A 22,834-nucleotide genomic window follows, 5' to 3' on the forward strand; every position below is an offset into this window, starting at 1 on the left:
TGTGTCTGAGTGGGCACTTGATGTCTCTCCACTTTCATTCCTTCAGCTATTTGTAGTGAATGTTTGTGTTCCAGCAGAGCTGTGAGACGTACAGTCTGTTAACTCCAGATAGACCCTATCTCTTGCCTGAAAGATCCCATCCTCTCAATTTTACACAGACAAATTCATAATCAAATTTCTTCTCCTAATCAGTTTTCTTTTCAGAGGAGACAATGGTCAGAACCATTGCTGAGACATGGCCATATTCTTTGCCTTTTCCTGGGCAGAAACCACCCAACAATGGCAAAAGTGCTGATGGATCCTTGCATTTGATTGGAAGTTCTTATTCAGGTATTCCCTTCTGCATGCTAAAAATGAAGCTCTACATACTTAATAGCTTCTTGGATTCTCTCCTGACCATTTGCAGAAGGAGGACTATTTATATTATCTAACTTTAGGCATCTGACATAAGCTGAGCACTACTTTGTATTTGGATCTGTTTGTGCTGCTGGAAAAAATTACTGTCTGTGGCTGGATGTCACTCATGTGAGGCTGTGTCTCATTCAGATCTGTGAGCACAACTGCAGTCTGTTTCAATGAAAACTAGACGGTCTGCAAAGATTTTCTACTTACAAGGTATAGCTAGCAAGGGTAATTCTTCCCAGCTTGGCATAGCTTTTTACTTTTATAATAAAACTTAATTACAAGTCTTTGAACGTTTGCTGTTGCATGTTTGCAGTTGCACGTTTCTATGCAAGTGTTTCAACATTCTTTACTTGTTCTGCCTAGGGGAGATGCTGGCTGACGTAGGAAAAAAGATGGTTCTGCTGCAGGCAAACCTTCTCAAATGACTATTTTTTTCCTGACTTCTGAAACTACTTTCTGTCTCATGGCACATAATCTCAATGGAGCACAACATCTGCACATAAACCTCTTACCTTCCATTTCTCAGGCAAACAATACTGAAATGACTGGTTAGGAAACAAGTACTGAAAATATCCATAGTTAATTTCCTTTTAAGCTTTGGCTTGACATAGCTTTTGGGCAAGTAAAGAGAAATTAAGCACAACTTGATGAATTTCTTGTTTTATTTATTTTTTAATGTGATTGACTGAAATAGTTTCTGGAAATCACTTAAGGCTTCCAAAGTTATATCAACTGAAATCCTGTCACATTCAGCCAAGCGACCTAAACTCTATCAAAAAATCAGATTTGCTTAAAGATCCATCCTGTGGCTTCTTTCTAACAGGGGGTGTTTATGGCTCTTCAGGATTTTTCAGTGTTGTTCGTTAATGGACATAAGAGCAAGCTAAACCTTGTGAAACTTGACCTCAGTCATGTTGCTGTGAAGTAGGTGTAGGCCTTTGGGCTCAGAAGGAGGGAATAGCCACAGGTAATGAGCAAGAAGTGCAGATGCTGTGTGAAAGTTTACTGAAAGACAGCCACAGTTCGGCATGATATCCAGTCCTATTCTGGATGCATTGGAACAACACCTCCATCTGGGAAACTGTGAAGCCTTTACCACCATCTCTTGTATTACCACGTGATAGATAAAGAATTAGCTGGATGGCCACTTTCAGAATTGCTGTCAGTGGCTTGATACCCAAGAGAAGGCTGATGCCAAGTGTTGTACCTCAGAAGTTGGCATTGGGACTGCTACTATTTCATGTTTGTAGGTGACATTGGACAATCGGACTGCATGTGCCATCAACATGTTTGTGGATGACACAAAACTGTGTGGTGTGGTTGACAGGCAGAGGGATCTGGACAGGCTTGAAAGGTGGGCCTGTGCAAATATCCTGGAGTTCAACAAGGCCAAGTTCAACGTCCTGAACCTGGGTTAGGGCAATCCCAGGTATGTGTACAGCTGTACAGATTTACCACTACATTATTAACCTGTTTCAGTTAATGGTACTGATTTGGTCACTAATGTTAGAATTAGCAGCTTCCAAAAACTCCATAAAGTAATGTAAAAATGTAAAGCAAAAAGTAATTGTAAGTATGTCACAAGTCTATGTCAGAACACCCCACAGGGATATAGTGTTGAATAGCCCTTTGACTGGTCTGTGAGAACCTTTCAGGTTCCTCAGCTTGTGATTATTTAGATATGATGTTAAGGGCAGCACAAGGGACTTGCTGTACTGCTGCCATGTGGGAGAGCAGGGCAGCCTCAGCCACCTCTGCTGGAGTGAAACATATCCATCCCCTATGCAAAATATACCTTTGGTAAAAATCTCTGGGTATGTAACCATATGTAGAGAGAGTTCTCATTCTGTAGGCAAAATTACTCCCATGGCTGAGGCTGAGGATAGCTGGTATCTCTGTGTGGCATTTGGCTAGCTAGGGCATTAGATGTTCATGTCCTCCTGAGCCCAAACATCACTTTGTCCCAGCCTGAGGTGTAAATCCCAGTGAGCTGTGCCACCGCTCTGACCCTGGGCTTCCAGGCACCTGCATGGAGGAGCTGTGGGTAACAGCTCTGGGCTTTGCAGAGGGCTTTAATTGGGAGTGTTGCTGCTTAAATGTCTTTGTTCTTGAAAATGTAAGAATTCATTTTTAATGCATTTTTAACTTTTGATGTTGTAGATTTGTAATTATTATTTTGACGACAATCTTTCTACTGTGGTCACGTTAGTAGGATTTTTTTGTTGTTGTTTGTTTTTTCTATTAATCACTTTTTAATTACTAAAATATTCTGAGTGGTAATGTAGGTGGGTTTTTTTTTAGTCTGCCTGTATCTTTTCAAACATTGTACATGTTACTGAAGACTGGTGTTTCCTTCCAGTGAGCAAGGTTGATTGTGTGTTAATCTAATAGTTACAAAAAGGTTAGTACCACGTTGAATTGTGTTCTGCTGTCAGTGTGTGTTATGTAAAGTCTTCATCTTTTCAGAAGATATTGATGGTCACAACTGAGATTTGTGGTTGGCCTAAGGCAAGTGAGACATGATGAAGTTAATTTCTCTGCTTTCTTAAATGATTTTTCCATTCTCTTCATGATGACTATGATACCCCTTGGGCTTCAGAATCACCAGGATGCAAATATCCTCCAAGTACAAAACGTGTCTTCCTCTCCATGTGAATGGCATTGTGCATTGTTTCTGTTCGCTGAGATGTTCTTGTGAGTGCATGAAAAAGAGTTCTTTCATGTTCACAACTGAGATTCAAATTTCTAAAAGAGCTTGCGAGTTTGGTAATCCCACCTAGGACTGGAAACATAAAAATAGATTCAAAATTGTACAAAGCTTTGGGCTTATGCAGTGTTTCTAAACATTTCTGGGGTTAGCTAGACCAGATTGGAATACTTTTTCAGTGGGGAGCTGTAGCTTGTCATTTTGAACTTGTCATATTGCTTGCTCAAGAGCATTAAGTTCTTAAGTATTCTTCTGTAATTGCCTGTCTCCCTATCATGAGGATAGGGTAAGTAATGCTAGTTATGCTTGTGCTACTTTCCGTGCTAAGAATGAAAGTGCTGGATGCATTCTATGCCTTGTTAAAGGTCTGTCTGCACAGGAGTAAACTAAAAATAAGGAGGAGACTAAATAATGCTTTTTTCAACATGAATCAAGAAACCTATAGTAAGGTAAAGACCAAGTCTTACTTTGTGACTTGAAACTTTGCTTTTTCCAAAGAATTACTTTGTCTTTTTCGCTAACCGTAATAGCCAATGAAAGTGAAAGGAAGAAGAATGAGAAAATTATATGTAATTTTGAGCAAAGCCTTAGCAAAACCTCCAGGCATCCACTTGGCAGGCAGACCTGGTAGGTATTATTTGGCAGGATGTATGAATTGTGGTGTTTCTTCTAGACAAGAAGGTAATTTATTTGTGTCGTCAGCCACAGTCAGCATTGCAGAGACACCATCTTGATGGCTTCAGAGGGTCTGCTCCCTTTAGGAGACCCAGCATGAAGACCTGTGCTCTGCTTTGCACTGGGGAGGCTTAGATCTCGTCTGCAGTCTGCCTTCCTTTATCTCCTGCAGTGTGACTATTCTTATCTTCTGCATTTTGTCTGTCTTCTCTCTGTCTGCAAATACTTACGTTTAGATTCTGTCTGTGAATTAGGCCGCTGCAGGGTTTCTGGTCACTTCTGTATGACGGACAGTAACAATGTAGGTCATACAGAGTGACAACGATTACCTGGAAAAGTAATGCTAAAAGAAAAAGATTTAGAAGCCAAACTCTTGACTTACATGGCTGAATTTTGGCACACACCAAGAATGTACAACATTTAAAGCCTCAAAAAAGAGGCACCTCCTCTGCCTCTGATAACACTGCCTTGAGAAGGAAGAACTTTCTTGTGAGAAGGTTTGGCACTTTCCTTGCCCCACGTCATTCTACAGGCCTCACTTTGTATCCTGCCCCTTGATTTTGAAAGGCAGGCTTGCCAAGTCCTGTTGCAGGTGGTGCTTCCTGCTCACTGGTGGGACAGTGAGCACCACAGCCTTGGAGGTGCTGTCGTACTTCCTGCTGGAGCACTGGGACTGTGAGGGAGCCGTCGAAGATGTGAACAACTCAGTGCCCTGACAGAGTGCCACAGCTGGCTGAGCATAACTTTCTGTGTCAGGGAGAGAGAGCAAGAAAAAAGCATTAGACATTCTTATAAAAGCGCCAAGTACAGTGAAGATTCATTTTTCTTAGAAAGAATCTTAAGATGTTCTTCCTTTTTTTCCCCTTGTCTGCATTATCAACTCCCTACCCGCTGTGTCTGTCTCTCTGTCTCTTACTTTCAATATGCATTCCAACTTCTGTCTCATCTTTTGTTCAAGTTAGCAGGATGGGTCTTTCTAGATGAAGGAAAGGGGACCTTTTGCTGGCCTACATATCAAATAATTTCTCACCCTGTGAATAGTGGAGGAGGCAGTTCAAATCCCTCAGCTCTGAATCATTCCTTTCTCTTGGCTTGTGCTTGGAAGTGGGGCTAGGGTGCTGCTGATTTGCTACTATGTGTTGTTTGATAAATGGAGACAAATCCAGGAAACAATCTGAATCCTGTATGACTTTCTATCCTCAAAGGATCTTTCCTGCAACGGAAACAATTAGGGTGGGTTTTGTTGCCTACAGGTGAAGGGGAGGCTGCTGTAGGATTTTTATTTTTGCTGGCATTGGAGAAACCAGTCCTTTGAGGTGTCACATTCTGAGTTAATTGTGAAGAAAGCTGAACTGGTCAGACTTCTCTGGGTGATGAAGATGAGCCATTCACCACCAAGAGGACGAAGATTAGCCAAGAGTGCTTACAGTGAGCTAGCTGCAGCACAGGAGGAACTTGTACAACACCTGTAAGCATCTGCTTTCTGCAACTGCGGCAGTTGGAAGTATCAGATCTTTACTTCTGCAGGGGAAGCTTTCTGACTTGCTTCAGAGCTGCATTTCTCTATGCTATTATAGTGTTCTTAAATTTGAAAATCATATTGGGCAGAGGGATAGAGAGTGTCAGGAAAAGCTGGGGTTGCAGGTCGACAGCCAGCAGTGCACCCAGGTGGCAAAGAAAGCCAAGGGCATCCTGACTTGCATCAGAAATAGTGTGGGCAGCACAACCAGGGAAGTGATTATTGCTTTGTACATGGCACTGGTGAGATCTTGAGTACTGTGTTCAATTTTGGGCCCCCTCTCTACAAGAAAGACACTGAGGTCCTAGTGCATGTCCAGAGAAGGGCAATGAAGCTGGTGAGGGGTCTGGAGCACAAGTCTTATGAGGGGTGGCTGAAGGAGCTGGGATTGTTTAGTTTGGAGAGAAGGAGGCTTAGGGAAGACCTTATCACTCTGTGCAACTACTTGAAAGGAGGCTGTGACAGGCTGGGGGTAGGCCTCTTTTCCCATGTAACTACTGCTAGGACTGGAGGGAATGGCCACAAGTTGCACGAGGGGAGGTTGAGGTTGTATGCTAGGAAAAAATTCTTCTCGGAAAGAGTGGTCATGCATTGGAACGAGCTGTCCAGGAAAATGGTGGAGTCACCATCCCTGGAGACATTCAAGAAACATAGATGTGGCACTGACGGGCAAGGTTTAGTGGTCATGGTGGTGACAGGTTGACAGTTGTACTGGTTACTGTGCATAATAGGTAGTGAGCATGCACTGAAATTTGGAAGTGCTGTCATGGAAATGTAAAAGCTCTGTTTGTGAAGGTATATGGACTGCAGAATCAAAAGTAATAATTGCAGCTTAACTATTTAGTTATTTAGCTTGAGAATTAAACTAAGCAATCATAATGGTAAAGCAACTATATAAAACTGAGTGGCCTGTTGTGACTATGTTCTGGAGAAAATCTGTGTATTTTCTTCATCCTAAAGGAAGGAAGGTGCAAGTGAATCTTCCTACCTGCCTGTGCAGAAAGGCAGTCTTGGCTCACCCTTCTTGAAGTGGAAAATGTACTTGGAGACCTAATGCTGATTCTGGCCAAGGAAGGAGGAGGGTGCAAGGAGCACCAAGGAGCTGTCTCGGTATCAAGATTTCAGGCTGGCATTTACAGTCAAATAAACCAAATTTAGGAACAGCTAAAATAAAAGAAAATAGGATCTAGCTGTTAAGTGTGCAAAAGTCATAAGAATTTAATAACCAGGAATTCAATTCTCTTAATGTTTTGGTGGATCATTTCCAAAAGGCTGGTCTGTGTTTTAATTATGCATGTCCTCAGAGCTCAGGGATAATCATACCCAGGACTAGAACCTGTAAAAGGAGCTTCAAGGTGAAGACACTTCCTGGTCCTTGTGGCTGTTTTCATTGCAGTGGTTGAGTGAAGGTTAAGGGAGGAGAAACTCAAGCTTTGTGTTGAGTTTTGCCAGTAACCTCTGAATTAGAGTGCAGACTGTCATTGAATTCTTTCAGTTTCTTACTGAAATAAGACAAAACCTTGTCATGTCACCAGGAGCCACAGAACAAATGCATACACAGAATCTAACACTATTTGTTGACATAATCACACAGAAAACAGATAAAGAAGACTTGTGCCAAGCTAAGGAAAGTGTTACTCTGGCAGGGAGAGTATTGTCTGAAGCCAGAAGCGATTCTTACAAGAGAGAACTGAATGCTGTATCCATATAATATGTGGAGGAGACCAGTATAAATCACAGGATAAAATAACTTCTGTAAGGAGTGTTCCTCATCCTATGAATCTTGAGCGCTTATGCTTTTTCCTAGGACTTATAAACTATTTCAGTCTTCTTCTTTTTTTTTTTTTTTTTTTTTTTGGTAGAACATTTCAACAGCCCCGAATCCTCTAAATTGGTTGCTCAGGGCAGAATTGAAAATGGCAGTAAAGTTATAAAAGGACCAGAAGACTCAGGGATGAATTAATCTCTGATGTAGCCCTATGCAATATACTCTGAAGCTAGTGAAGTTAGACCAATGAGCAGAACTCACCTTTTGCAGCTTCAGATGTGGAGCTGAGGCCTGCAGTTGTGTGAGCTGCACCCTGGGCAGAAGTATGTGAAGTAGTGTGGCTAGCACAGGTGTGGGGTTTTGATAATCTGTGGATGTGTGATGCTGGTTAGGATAGGCAGGAGTGCGGAGTTTTCTATGGGAGTACTGCTTGATGATACAGTCTTCTGAGGAGATTGATCTGGCTTCTGTGTATGTGATTGCAACTCGCAGGGTAGCTGGGATGGCTTCCTGAGTGAGAGTAGACCAGATTTAACTGTGGGAGCTCTGGGAAGGAGGTGAGCACACACTCAAATAAGGCTTTGTGATTACTGACACACAAAAGGCATGAAAGCCTGATAGCTTGCTGCCAGTTTGGCGTATCATGGAAAGCACTGTGAATGCAGCTTTCGCTACTTGATGATTCTGGTGAGCATGTCATTTTTAAATAACTCCTGTCAGGAGTTTACTCTTTGTAAACTGCTTGAGTCACCTGATTTACCCTAGGTGCTCATCCAAGCTGCGCAGGCCTGAAATGCTCCTGGGATTAATAGACAAACTAACTAATTTCAACCATCTTAGCCTAAATGAGCAATATTACTTGCTGCTGATATGCCGTCATTTCACCCACTTGACTCCTCTTTACTGAAAGATCTACCACCTGAGATTGGCATGGATGCTTTGAATCAGGTTGTGAGTTTTTGGGTTTTTTTTCTACCTCCCAAATTCTTCCAGCAAATCTGTTCTGTCTCCTGGTTTTGCAATGCTGAAGCACTAACACTTGTGATGGTGGCTGTGTCCTGGCAATACTGCAGGCGGGCATGCAAAAGGTACAGACGAAGGAAAAAAAGCTAGCTCTTGATGTCATGAAAATCATGGAAGGGTTTGCACAGTTCACTCAGACTCTCATTTGTCTCTCGTTACCTTAAGATCCTCGAAGAGAAGAAAGTATGGGTACATTTGTCTTCAAGTATTTGAACCACTCTTAATGTCATAACTCCTGAAGTCAAGACTGGCTTGTGATTAGGCCAGTTTTCTAATGCTAATGGAAAATGCTATTTGTCTTGATCACTTGTACTGGGAAAAAGTAACCTAGGTGGTTTGCTAACAACTAAAATATATTGGGGATAGGTTCACTTCAGTACCATTACTACAGAATGATTGATAGTAATGTCTGGAAATTTGTTTCTAGAACTTAAAAGTTAGTAAACAGTAAAACTTTTAGGAAGCAGTAATATGATATGCAGAGGAAAGTATCTGAATTGTCCAGCCCCCAAAACTTGTCCACTACACTTTACTTTTGTGTTTTAGTCACCATACAGGCTTCCTGCTCTTGTAGGATATAGTTGACCATCTGTGTGCCTGACTCTGAGAGCTCTTCCTGGACTGGCAGTACAAGTCTGAGATGTTGGCTGCTTTCAGTGAAGTCCAGCTGAACTGAGTGAGGTTAAACCTCATCACACGTGTATGGCTCCTGTTCAGCAGAGCTGAGGTCCAGGTGTTTGAAATGCCCATATGCTTTAAAAAGCATGGTTGGACTAATTCATCTGCTCCGTAAAATGGGTCAGCACATGTTTTCTGGCTTCTTCAATCCTTGAGCTTTCTTCGAAAACTGAACAAGTAGAAAGAGCTGACCACAGGGGGGAAAAACTTAATGGGTAAATTCCAGGGAAGGATGAGATGGATTGTAACGTTTCTTGTGTAAAAGAGGAAAAAACAAACAAACAGACACCTCAAAAACCCCACAAAGCTCTCAGAACTAAACCAATTACTTTCAGAATTAAAATGTAATGCAACACTCTTCACATAGACTTACCATCAATGATTTCCTCACAAAGACTCATGCAATAGTCAGTGCTTCAGTTTAAATCTCAACTAACTCTTCTCAGTGTGGGAGAGGAGTGTTTGCAGTTTGCGAATACTGGTGGAAAACTTGTGGAATTTTTATTACTGAATTGATATTTTAATTTAAAAGGGCATTATGGAGTGAAAAGAGGGGCTTTTGGCAGAATTTTTTCATTAATTATAAGGCTTTCTTATTGAAAGAAGAATTGGCACATGAAAATTTGTTTACAAGATGTTTTGAAAGGTTGGCTGTTTTTTATCCTCTTTTTCTTTCTTAAACAAAACTGAAGGCAGTTGTATAAAATTAGAATGTTTTCCTTTTTTGAGAGTCTGTTTAAAAATAACAGCACAACGTATTAATACTTAGGTTGTAAATATTTATTTATTTATTTTAAATGAAGCATTTTGCTTTAAAAAGATAGCTTCTTTTCTCCCTTTTATTGTCTTGAAATGTTTGCAGATATTAAAGTGGCAAGGATCTTAAATATGTACAGCAAAGAAAGAAAGCCCATTATCCTAGCTGTTACTGTGCTACTAGGGTCAGTTCCAAAACCTGTGCTGACTTTTGAAGTCCGCATCTGTGACAGGGGAGACAAACTCATGCATTAAAGAGAGTGCTTACTGCACATGATACAGAGCTTATGCTATATAGTTTCCTTAAACGTGCTTGTAAAGGAAAATGGTGTTTGGTAACCTTTCTTTCTGTCTTAAATACTTTAATGTATTGTCATGGGCAAAAGAACTCAAACAGGATAAACTGTTATAAGCAGATATCCTTCAGATTTACATGTATTTATTCTCCATGAGCACTGTGGAATTTTAATTTATGTCTGTGCACCTAGCTGAGTGCCAGGCTGTGAGCCGTAGCTCATAGAAAGGGTTGAAAGAAGCAAGACATACAAAGCATAAATAATACCTGTATTGGAACTTCAGTACAGGATGCAGATCTTTGCTGTCCGACCATGCCTGGCTGTTTCAGGGCTTGTCAGTATAGGAAATGAGAAATTTTCCTCTGAAATAAGAACTTGATTTATCTTTGATATATGGGTATCTAATGAGGGATTCTCTAGAGAAGAAACAACCACTTACAAAAATCTAATAACTTCTGCTCAAGAAGGGATTCTGAAATCTACCCGAAATGTATTTTTTTATGTTGCATTTCTCCATTTATAAAACTATGACAATAACACAAACCTGTTTTGATGACAAAAGCAATGCAGTAGACACCTATGATTGAGAAACTCACTAACGTTACAGTGACCATGATAATATGTAATTGAGAGGCGCTGGAATTAACTGCGAACAACCTAAAACCTTGAATGAAGCTAGGGGAAAGCATGGTTCATTTAAAATACAGAATAAGTGTGTGGGTGTCTTTCTTTGTTGCACAGAGGCATCTCTGATTTCATCAAAAGTAACATTGAGTTTTGGGGAAAAATAATTTTCCAGTCAATTAAGGCATATCAGAAGCACTCGTGTCTCACGTATAAAGGATGAGAGCTTGTGCAGGGCCCCCGTGGCCTTTTCTTTTGAGGGGGGGCTGAACAGAAGTCTGGAGATTAAGGAAGTCTTTAAGGAGCTCAGGTTTGAGTTTAAATTTATCTTCTGTCACGGGAGCTGAGTCCTTCAAATATTTTTCTGCCTACGCAGAGACAAACTTGTCTGAAGGGAGAATGTTATAACTTACTAATATTTTTAGCTTGCTTTCATCCAGTAGATATTTTGATCTTGTAGTTTAAAATAAGACATTAAATATTAAATTAGTGTTTTTGCAATTATTTTTCTCAGAGAAAAATGACGGTTACTTTTTAAGGAAATACTTAGCTTTTCTTTGATATGGCTCAATTGACTGTAGTTATTACAGGGAAGTCAAACCAGATGCGGCCGGAGCCCTCATCTGCTTCCACTAAGGCTGACATGGACTTAATGTTGGAGTATGGCTTTGATGACAATTTGAATGGGACTTGGAGACTCTATCAGGGTTTGAAGGTTTCAGTACTGATGGGGCCTTAAACTAGGTGGTTTTGTAATTTGAGATTTGTGCTGTTCTCTAGAGCTGCATGACACCAATAAAGTGCTATAGATAAAATGAATTTAGCTGACAGATATGCAACATGTGAAATATATTTTTATTATTTCTTTACGAAGGTAAAGCCAAATGCTGAAATCATTATTCATTTGTGCATATGTCCTTACCCAGACTAAACTCCCATTGGCTTTAGCCTGTCTCTGATTCATTGTGGGAATTTATCTCTATAAAGATGGTGGGATGCGGTCCGCCTTGCCTCAGCTGTACAAGCCAGCTTGCTCAGATTTCCATCATAATGCTGTCACAGAGACATGATGGTCATGTGAGCCACGTGACAGTCTGGGGAGTATGTCTGCCATATTTTGTTAACTCCCTCAGCAGTGTTGTTCATGTTCTAGCAGTTTCTGTCACTGATCAGTGCTGCAGCTATTATGTTTGTTGAGTTTTTTTGTTTCTTTAATTGTTTTCTGGGTGTTCTGTAAGCTGTGTTTTTTGGCACTGACTTGAGTGACATGGATCGTTTTGCACTACTTGGTTATGATCATGTTTCCTTTCTCATCCATGTTTATCTCCAGTTTTCAGAGAGTGTTCTGAATTTCACTTTCTTTTTTTCAGTGGTTCTCTGACTCATAAGGAGATGAAATAGCTTGCTTATGTGTTTTACTCAGTCTCAGTCAGTTATGAGTAATTTGTTTCCATGTTTTGTAGTAAATGCTACAAGTGTCTGGTTAAATCAGTCACAGGATGTGGAAGCAGCTTTTGACATGCATGTACTGTTTGTTCTTGACAGTTCTTGACAGTCTTGTACATCTTTGTTTCCACTTGCGAGTGAAGTTTTCAGTAATAATCCTAGGACTGTCAAATGCAAACCTAGAAACCATGGAAGGTTCATTGTTTTCAAATATCAAATAAAACTTACTTTTCATATTTGCCACAGCTTCCTATATTGTAATAACTGACCAATGATTCTGAGCACTTGTTGTCTAATGAAGCAAAACTTCTCCCTCCGTTGCCTCCAGTTGGATGCTGCAGTTGAATTGTAATACCATCAAACTGTTTATGTGAATGTTTTTTTTATCTCCTATGGCTTTGTGATATCACTGGATGTGGTGGAATTCTTGCTTGCTTTCACCATATAGATTCAAGTATATGATTTGGATCTTGATGTGAGAAGAAATATATATATATATTTTAGTAAGACTAAATTAGAATTTGACCACTTTCATTAACGATGATCAAACAGAGCTGCAAACACAATTTTCAGGTTAACATCCATTGCAACATGAAGTATTCAGTGGCAGGCTTTGCCAAGAGCTGTCCAAAACCTAATTATTCATCATTAAACTGCAGCCTGAAGACACAAAACCAGACTAGAGGTTTGCTATACATGCACATAATAAAACAGAGGGCTGGATTCACAGGGGACTTGGGTCCTGCTTCCTCTTCTTCATGCTGCATGCTCAGCAGTTAAAACATGTCAAGGGCCGGTGGGGAAGGGCCTCAAACTGCTTTTGGTCACCTGCTGCTCCTTCAGGCTGTGGTTGGGCTCCCACCTCCATCTCCTTAGGTCCACCACTCAGGGAGGAGCTCATTCTGTGGATGCTCCCTTACAAATGCCAGCAACACAAACAGCCTGTCAAGACAACTGGTTTAACGGGAAGAAGGAGCAGCATGACTGCCTTAAGATCCTAGAGGGCAAAAGTGAGCCACTATATACCAAGGGCTTTTTGGTATTTACATTTTAGGAATGCTCTGGTGACAGGGAGTGTGTGGGCAGCCTGGGAGCAGACTCAGTGCACTAGTTTACATTTAGACAGATATCTCCACGACAAAAAGAGCTCATAACTTAGTGCCTGTCTTTTAAGAGGGGCTGAGCACCTGCAAACTAGACATGATAAATGAGAGCTTGGAAAATGCAGCAACTCTGAAATCATGAATTCCAGCTTTCCACTGGTAAGAAAGGAAATATGTACAAACTGATGCCTCTGCTACTTGACCTGACCCAAGGACAGCTTACCACTTCCCATTTAAATCCAGCACTCGTATATTTTACTGGAAATGATCTGTTGTGATAGGAAACATGAAAATGTGATGAGCTTTTCTTCCTTTCAAGGACAGGTGATGAGTGCAAAGTGAGCGTAAAAATTAAAACACTCAAATACTCTATAAAATCACATTCAGTAAGCCTTAAACTAATCTCAGTTCAAAAATGTAATGTCTGGAGCTAAAACAATTGTGTTTAAAACAACAAGACAGATCAGTAGTATCAACTTTTATCAAGATGTTGAGTTTGTACTTGTTTACCGCCTGTTTTCTCTCCCCTTTAAAGCCTACATCTTCAATGAAAACTGTGGAATAGGGCCAAGTAAGAATGCACAGTTATAAAAACAAAGTCAGTAGCAGAAGGAAAAATCTCCAAGATAAATTGTTCAGCTCCTCTGGTAGATGGTGATGGTTCCTGCTGTTATTATGGGAGTGGTAGGTTGCAAAATTTCACATCTCCATTTTTTTTTTTTTTCTGTCATGGCATTAAAGACTCAAATTCAACTGTTTCTTTCTTCTGTCATCTTTTCTTTTTGATGGAGCTGGAGAAAATACGAACTCTCTCACCTTTTCATATCCTCCACTTTTTTTCTTTAGAGTATTGTATTGCCTGTTTCAGAATTATCTCCTTCTCTTTAAATCTTAAAAGTTTGATTATAACAGCCCAACAAAATTCCACAGCCAGTGGACCTTGGGGTAGAGACCTTTATGACCTTTTCATTTTCAAAAGTGTCAATATCTTCACAGTCCAAAAAGCCTTTCAACTTTTCTTTCCTTCTTTTTTTTTCTTTTATTTAATAACATGGATTCAATAAAAGTAAGCTCCAGAAACTTCTCCCATCATCTCTCCTGCCAAGTATACATAGATAACTTACATGACTGAATTTTCAACCGAGTTCAACTCTCTTGAAATGTTTGTAATTTGCTGTTTAGAAATGAAATTACAGTAAAAATGGGTCTGAAATGCTGCTTTCAGCATGAGATACTTTCACTAAAATTACCATATGATGACTGAAGTGCTTATGCTCTAGAATTCATCAGAGAAACATAAATGATATAGATACCGGACCTTATTTTCTTTCAACTCAGTTAGCACATACATAAAATTCACTTATGGCAGGATTGAGTACTTCTCCCATGCTGTCTCTTGGCTCAAAACTTCCTTTCTTTTGGAGAGCTACTTTAGGACTGGAAAACCATTGTTTCTCCCCCATTAGTAATCTCTTTTTCAAAAATCTTGCATTTTTTTCTCTTTTTCTATAAATTCTTGGATCTCCTCCTACTGCTGCACACTGGTGGATCATGACAGATGCCTCTTTTTGGCTTGATTTTTCTGAACCAAACAAACCTGAAACAGGTTCTCAACCTTGCTTGAAACTCATCCTCTCATATGCGTGGCTATCACTGCGGCTTTTAACTAGTGACAGAAGTGGTCTGTGGGTCTGCCTAGATGAATTTGGCTCCACAGGAACTAATTGCTTGGTAGTACTTTCCCAGGAGACTTTTAAGTGATACCTCTATTTATGAGGAATCATGTTGTAGTCCTCCACAAGATAAAAATACTTTTCCTTTCTTACCTTAGTTGTGTCTGAGAAAGGAGTGGAAGGTAAAGCACACATCCTACTTGCAGCAATATGCTCTGGCAAACTAGGGAGCCAGTAGGCTTCTTTAACCCTCGGGATTAAACACCTGCTTACTGGCCTGCTTACTTACTGAGTACTAGTTTCTGGCCTGTTTCACAGAGATTGTCGTCTTGGCACATATTCATGTGTATATGTGAGCATATAATGCTCAGGGGTACTAGATGAAGTACTAAACGATTAAATCTCAAAATCATAATCACTTTCTAGTTTAAAAAAATAAACAACCAAGCCTTTGCTTTGTTGTTATCAGTGATGGATCTTTTCCTCTTTATTAAACATAAACTTAGCAAATGAAAGGTAAAGTCAAGCTAAACAAAATAGCATACATATTTTTTTGTTGATGTGAATAGAGCAGGAAATTGATGTAATAGGTGGAAAGATCTTTATTAAGAAATGACATTTTTTGAAAGCTTTTCCTGCTTCCAGTGTGCTTTAAAAAGAAACGGAAATTTCTGACCTTCTCTAAAAGTGAGGAGGGACTGATCTTAATTGTGCTGGACTGACTACATCCTGAGGTAAACTTAAGCCATTCCAGTGATATCACTGTGGTTTGTATCCATCAGAAAACTGGAATGTTGTACAGTTAGAAACTGTCCATGCAGAGATAATGAAATCAGGTCTAATACATACACAGTATTCAGGAATAGCTGCCATTTGTGCCCTACACCGTAAACTGAAATTTATCTGTAAACATAACTTCTATTGCTTTATTTGAACTGATACAGCTGAAGTGATAGAATAACTCCTAGTCTTTCTACCGTGTCAGTACATAGTTATCTCAGGTCAAAGTGTAATGGTGATTTATGTATTTCATTAGTGGTTGTACTGCAGTGGAGGAAGCATACTAGGTTATGTGTCTGTGAATGCTCTTTAAGCTGGCATTGCTGCGTCTAGAGAAACAGTTATACTAGGTGCTTTGTCTCTATTTCATGTTTGGGTTTTTTTTGTTTGTTTCTGTGTGTGCATGTATATGTGTGTGAATAAGAGCATAGTCAGGTATGATTCTGGGGGGGAAAAACTTGCACAGCTAAACAATCTTCTTGTGCTTAGCTCTTCACAGTTGTCCCCAAACCTGAGGGATGGTTACCAGCTGCCTAAGTGTTCCCACTTTGTTACAAAGCTAATAAAACAAGGTAGATTAGATCACCATTACATGAGCAGGGTAAATTAGTGCTGGGCTCAGGGCTTTTAAATCTGGCCTTTGTCCAGGCCCAGAAGAGCCTTGTTAAAAGCTGAGCTTGAATGACTCTGCATTCCAGGCGCTGTTGTGACCAGCATGTGCATGTGGTCCATGATAGTTGTGCTTTTGGGACAGCATCCGTTTTTGTATTTAATCATGTAGAAAGTTTTTCCTGCTGGGGTTCTTGCTGAGTATGCATGTTTCAATTTCTTTCACTGATTTTATTTTATTTTATTTTTTTGGATTGTCTATAAAAGACTTGACCTTTCAGATATCCTTGCCATTAGATATAAAGCATATGTATTGGCATAAAAAGTACCGTATATGGAATGAAAATTACTGGCAGTTCTTGAAATGGATTCTGTGCATGAAAGCCTAATTGTGTGTTGGACAGTGGCGATAGTAAAAAATAATCTTCAGTACTTGTGGTGTAAATCAATGGCCTTTACTTCTGTGAGTGGTTGCATTGATACTGAGGTTGTCAAGTGCTAAGGCAAGCTGAAACTGTATATTGTGTGAAAATAAAGGTGCATGCCAGCACTTAGTGCCAGCAAACTGCACGCCCTAAGTGAGGGTGAATTAGGAGGCTGGAGAGGAGATTAGCAGGTTAGGGTGCAAGAATAAGAGCTCATTTATGGGAGTAGGGATGTATTTCTACAGTCCTGAAGGAAATAATCTGCTAAGGTGCATTTGATTCATTTGGAAGACTTGAGGAATTTGAAAGACTTGAGGAATTCCTTTGATAACTATAGTATCTGAAAAATTCTCCATCCAGCTTCTGCAAGCTGGAAATGCTTTTAAGGTACTGATGTTAGAAACTGGGCCAAATTCATTATCCAGGATATTGATGATGTAGTTGTTGACCTAACTGGAGTTTCCTTTGAGTTTTTGTAATGCTACAATGAACAGAACTGATCCCTTAGATACTAAACATCAAATACTGAGTCTGGTTCTGCCTTGGGCTCCAATGGTGACTCTAAGCTATGGTGTGAATACATGTTAACTGCCCTTAGTGGCTTTCTGACTAGGTGCTCTGAGTAGCCTCACACCACACTGGCACCCTGAAAGGCCCTGATCAGGCAGTGCACAAGCAACATGCACCCAAGAACTGCTGTGCTCACCTTGCCTCTGCAGATGATGTGCAGACAAGGAGTAACTCTTTTTGGATAGGGGAAAGCATTGCTTTGCAGATGAGTGTTGCTTTTCTTGCCTTATGTAGTTTGTCCAGTAAACACAGTGATAAACTAAGTGCAATGAAAGCCTGGTTCACTTTGTGTTTTTGTGTCCTCCCTAGTACTAATGACAATTTGCATACTGCTATTAGTGTTGACAGACAGCTCAGAACTGAAGGCCTGTGTGTTCTTCCTGCCTGGGTGCATTCCCTACTCTCCTCATAGTGCTTCAAACAGAAAACGGAGCAAGAAGGAAAAAGTGCTATTCCAGGAGCCCTTCTGTGCCCCTCAGCTATTCACCCCTCTTATGAGAGCAGAGGTGAGCATTGTTATTAGCAGCATCTCTGTGGTGGGTTCTGTAGTGTCTGCCCCTCCAGAAACATACACTGATTTGCACCTGTACTTCACCATTGCAGTCACAAAGGAGTGTTTTACTCTTCCCACCAGTCTGTCTGGATTGTCACCAGTCTTATTAGTACCTGTGCTGGGCTTAAACACACACACATTAGAGTATATAGACTGTGGATGACAAAATTGTGCTTTCTATGGTAATAATGAATGGGAGATTCAGGAGACCAGAACTGAGCTTAGTTCAGGTTGGAAGCTCTGGACACCTATAGGACACACCAAAAAGCATCTGAATTACCAGCCCTTTACACTTATGATTTGTTTTCTTTTGCACTGGTATACTGTTGGGATTTAAACCAACGAGAAATGGCTCAAGAATGAAGTCAGTTCTGTTTTAAAGTTTCTTGTGCTGAAATTTGGCCCTCAAAGCTTTTACTTGGAGTTACACAAAGTTTCATTTTATTATAGTATGTTTCCCCCTCCGTCCCCAAACTGGTGACCACTTACATGAATTTTGGCAGTGGACGAATGATCCTTCACACTCAGCCTGTAATTTACATTTGGTTTTACATAATGTACAATTTAAACTTTGTCTAACATTTCTTCATGAATTGCGGAAGACTTTCAGGTTTTATTAAACTGGCATATATAAATTGATTTTCCAGCTGGATGCAGTCACTTGGCAAACTCTGCACATTCTAACTGCATATGAACTAAATTACACACTCTAAATAGTGTGTTTGAATTATTTTATGTGCAACATATAATTGCAGGAGCATGTGGCAGTCTCTCAGTGCTTTGCCTAACTAGTTTTGCTCCTAGCTGAAGGAACTGTAACAGAGACAGACATAAACATTTTAATAAAAGAACAAGAAGAATGTGTCTTGTAATAGAGATTCTTCCTAATTGGCACTTGCTGAGAAGAGATACTACTGTCTACCCGTGACATGAAAAAATGTTACTTAAGGCAAGTCAAAGTCTGCAGATTGACTACCTGCGTTACAGGGCTTTGTGGATATGAAGAAGAATAGAGCTAAACCGGGGTACTTTCAGTGTCAAAGGAACTTCTTGCATAAAAAGATGACCCATAAGGGAAGAAGACTTTTGCAGTTTGGCCCATAACTGTTTCATGGACAAATTCTGGAAAACTTGAGCATACTGATTGGATTTCCTCTTTACTAAAAGTAGACAACATGCCAAATAAAATACCATTCAGCTGTGATACGCTTGCTTCCCAATTTCACCATACTTGCTCACAAACTGTAGCTTTATCCCTGTGTAGTCTCACGTTCATATTACTCTTTGTAAAGGATCAAAATATACTTTAATTTCAAACCATTTACCCAAAAGTAAGGACTGGGGAGGATGCTACATTGGTTGTTAGCCCATTGAAGACAGGCAGATGACTTCAGACTGCAGCAAGCCTGAGTGTGTGTGACCTGAGATTTATAGCTGAGTTTTGAGTTTGAAAAGTCCTTTGGTACTACCAATGTGCTGCACAGAAGGCTTGGTGGTAGCTGCTAGAGCAGGGAATGCTTATGGTGTTCACTTTTGCCAGAAAGCTTCAAATACCTCTGTCCAGAGGTTATTCTACTCCAGGGTGGTGTTTTCAACTTGATGATAGATACCTTTGTCTCATAATGGTGGTAGCCCTGTTTCTGTGGTGGTTTCTGCAGAAGTAGCTACTTATGGTCAGTCTCTCATTCCACTAGTCAGCTCCTGACGTTGCTCAGGCTACTGACACATAAAATACGTCAGAGAGCAGTAACTGTTGGGATTGCATACCTTTGAATTAACACTGTTTTTTTGTTTGCTTGTTTTCTCTTAAAAGAGTTTTGACTTGGCATCAGAAACCATGTCATGGCCTCAACCTCTTTGTAAAGTTGAATTTTTGGTTTTGAGTCTCGTTTGTGTGAAGATGCAGCGGGTGTTTATTGTTAGGGTTTAATTCATATCCTCCTCACCTGTGAAGGGCAGAAAGGAAGGAAAGCAGCAGTAATATTGTCACAAATAATATTTTAATTCACCAGGGATGTGCTTGCTTATTTCCTGAGAGGTGAAACTAGTGTTAAATTCTGTCACTACCTCTCAGAGTTCTGATTTTGTAGCGTTGCTCTAGATGTCAGTTGTGCTGTCTATGTACCACATGGATAAACACAGAGAAAGCATTATATCACTTTATTAGGCCACAAATATCTAAGAGCTTTGTCATATGACGTGGTATAAACAATAAATCATATGCTCATTGCAGTTATTCTCTATGTCAAATCTTATTTCTACATCCCAGGGACAATAAAGTGTTTGCTATGATTTTCTTGTTATGCCTTTCTGCTTCTTCTATTATTACTATTAACAACAGTGATGATATCCTTGATTATTCTACCAAGGAAGGCAATATGGGATAAATCATGCACTCAGATAAGGGAATCAGAAAGAAATGTCTCAGTTCTTACATTGATGACTCCGGTTTTATTTGGGAGAGTTGTGTGAAACCAGTGCACTAAGGACTAGATAGCTTAAGTTCAGCCAAAACTGCTTAGCCTACTGCTTGATATTGAAAAGGGAAATATAGTGCCCAGAGAGTCAGGGTAGATTTTAGGACATGTGGATTTTAGCCATATGAATATGGCTCAAAGTATCACATTGGTCAGAGGTCCTCATCCAAGACTTTTTGTGATAAGAGATTGCCTGTTGACCAATGCACTAAGCTAAAAGAATGCTGTACACCCACGGACTGTATATTTCAGGTGTATCCCACAAAAAAACATCCAATGGACCAAATAAATCTCCCATCAAAGCCATGATATAACATAAAGGACATACAGCATCAAAGATATACCTCAAAATCTCTCTCACTCTGAGTATGTATTCTCTCCTCAGGCTGTTTGTCACCTTTGTTGTGAACATAATTCAGTACCTGAACTGTTTCTGGCCAAGTGGATTAATGCACATCTCAGGTAGAACCCATTTCCACAGTGTTGGCAGAGCTGTTGCTTGCAGGATACAAAGCAGCAATGCATCTCTCCATCTACATATTTGTTGTATACAGATTATTTCTTAATTGCTACGGGGTCTCCTTCAAGAGTAATACTTTCTCACAATCATCGTCTAGTAAATTTTGCTGCAGAAGGGCAGGCAGAGAAGCAGGGTGAATTATTTCCTGACACTGCTGCTGCTTACAATTGTATCTGGAACATTTCTTCTTTGCCAGCAGCATCTCTCTCTGTTTTATATTTGGGTAGCTGTTCGGACAAGGAACAGAGTACAACTGTTTAAATCCCTAACTAAGCTACGTAATTGGTAATGAAGTCGCTGATTAACCGCAAACTCATCTCTCTAATCAGTACAGGGTTATGGAGTGAAGCTATGAAAGAGCAGGAAAACTGTGAGCTCTGCTACAGAGATGAACTAGCTTAAGGCTGCTCACAAGACAGGATTCACTCGGTTATGTATAAGAAAATGTAAGAAGTACAGATTACTCATGAGACATTATCTATTGCTTTCTCTCATGCCTATGTGAAATAGCTTTGTTGAGAAGGAAAGGGAGGGCTTTTCTTCAGAGTACTGTTTTCTGCCTGAGTCTAAAATTGCGATTGCCTGTCCAGTCTTGTAACCTGAAGAAAAGCAAGGACCATGGTATCAAGTATGGAGATATCGTAAGGGTGTTACAATATTTGCTCCCAAATTCAAGCTGCTTTTCTCTTTGCAAAGCATTTAGAAAGACATCCTGTTTCCTGCAGATCTTTGCCAGACGGGGGGAATGTGATTTCAACCTCTGCTTTGTTTGCAGACTACTGGTTCCATCTGCTAGTTGTTTGCTGTTTGTGATGAGTGGTTTGTGGCCTAAATTGCACAAAGTCTTGTTCTTAGAAGGGATGAATCTACACACAGTTATGCTTTTTTTTAAATTTTCCTCTTTAAAGTTTGATTTTTCTCTTCAAAGCAGACTGTTTTGCTTCCTCGATTGGTCGCCTGGTTTATTATTATTATTCTTTTTTTTTTTGAAGAAGAAGCAAATAATCACAGAGAAGCAGGAGGAAAATGCCAAGTGAAAGCTTTTTGCTGAGAACCACCATAGAAAATAATAATAATAGAAGTTACGATGAGGCGGGAAAGCTCCCAAGACGTGGCAACGAGCTCGGGGAAGCGCCGGGCCCGACCTCCAGGCCCGAGGGCGCTGCCTACCGCCGGCCTCCGCCAGCAGTGAGACGAGCCGGCCCCTAGGGGGCGCTGGCAGCACGGCGAGAGGCCGCGTGCGGCTCGGCCCGGGAGCCGCGGGTCTTCCCTTCTCCATCTTTGCCCTGCCTCATTCCCCAAAGCTCCGAGTGCCTCCAGTGCCTCATTTCTCCCACACTGTTTATGAAGGGAAGGAGCAGCATAGGAAATGGGCAGACATATATTAATCCCTTCCTGCCAAAATTTCTGTTAGAAAAAAGTCTCCACCTCCTATCTCTACCATTAAACGGTTTGGCTGCTTTGAGGGACTAATTTGATACATCGATTCTGTTATGGCAGAGCTTGCAAAGAGTGAAAGAACGTGAAATATAGTTCCCCAAAGAGCAGATTTCTTGGTTGAGAAAAGATTCCTACAAACTAGCAGCAGAAAGAGAGCGCTAGCAAGTATGCTAAATAAAAGCAGACACCAATCGTAAACAATTACATGTGTGGTTAAAAATTCTCCTTCTGACATCTTTACATTTGCTGGTAGAAGTCACCTTATGAATATCAGCAGATGAATTATTCTGTATGGGTAAGGACTTGAAAAAGCAGAGGACATCTCACTTTTTCCCTTAACCTTGGGGAGTAGAAAAGATCTGGCTTGTGCATCTCCTTTGAGAATACAGTCACTGCGAGTGAAAAACTATGCATTGGAAGGCTTCTGAATACATCTAAATAACAGGCATATCAACAGAATGCCAGACTTTGGCTAAACGATGACCTGTATATAAATCATGCAGCATACCAGTTACCTCGGATTTACACTGGATTGCAAATCTCACTCTACTGGGAAGTTTACACAGACGGACCGAAGCAGACTGGATGAGCATACATCTGCTTCATACATTTGTATAAGTAGAGCTAAACTGACAGACTTAAAACTACAATGGATGCAAGGGATCTTTTTATTTTCTGGCAAGAGAAGCATCCCTGTTTGTCTGCAATCAGAACTAATATCCTGTAGTCATCCAAATACTCATTTTAAATCCGTTTTGTTATGAATGTAATCCCCTTTCTGTGATAA

The sequence above is a fragment of the Cyrtonyx montezumae genome, unplaced genomic scaffold, assembly GCF_038088225.1.
Source record: "Cyrtonyx montezumae isolate F1298 unplaced genomic scaffold, pur_monq_1.0 scaffold_8, whole genome shotgun sequence".
NCBI lineage: Eukaryota > Metazoa > Chordata > Aves > Galliformes > Odontophoridae > Cyrtonyx > Cyrtonyx montezumae.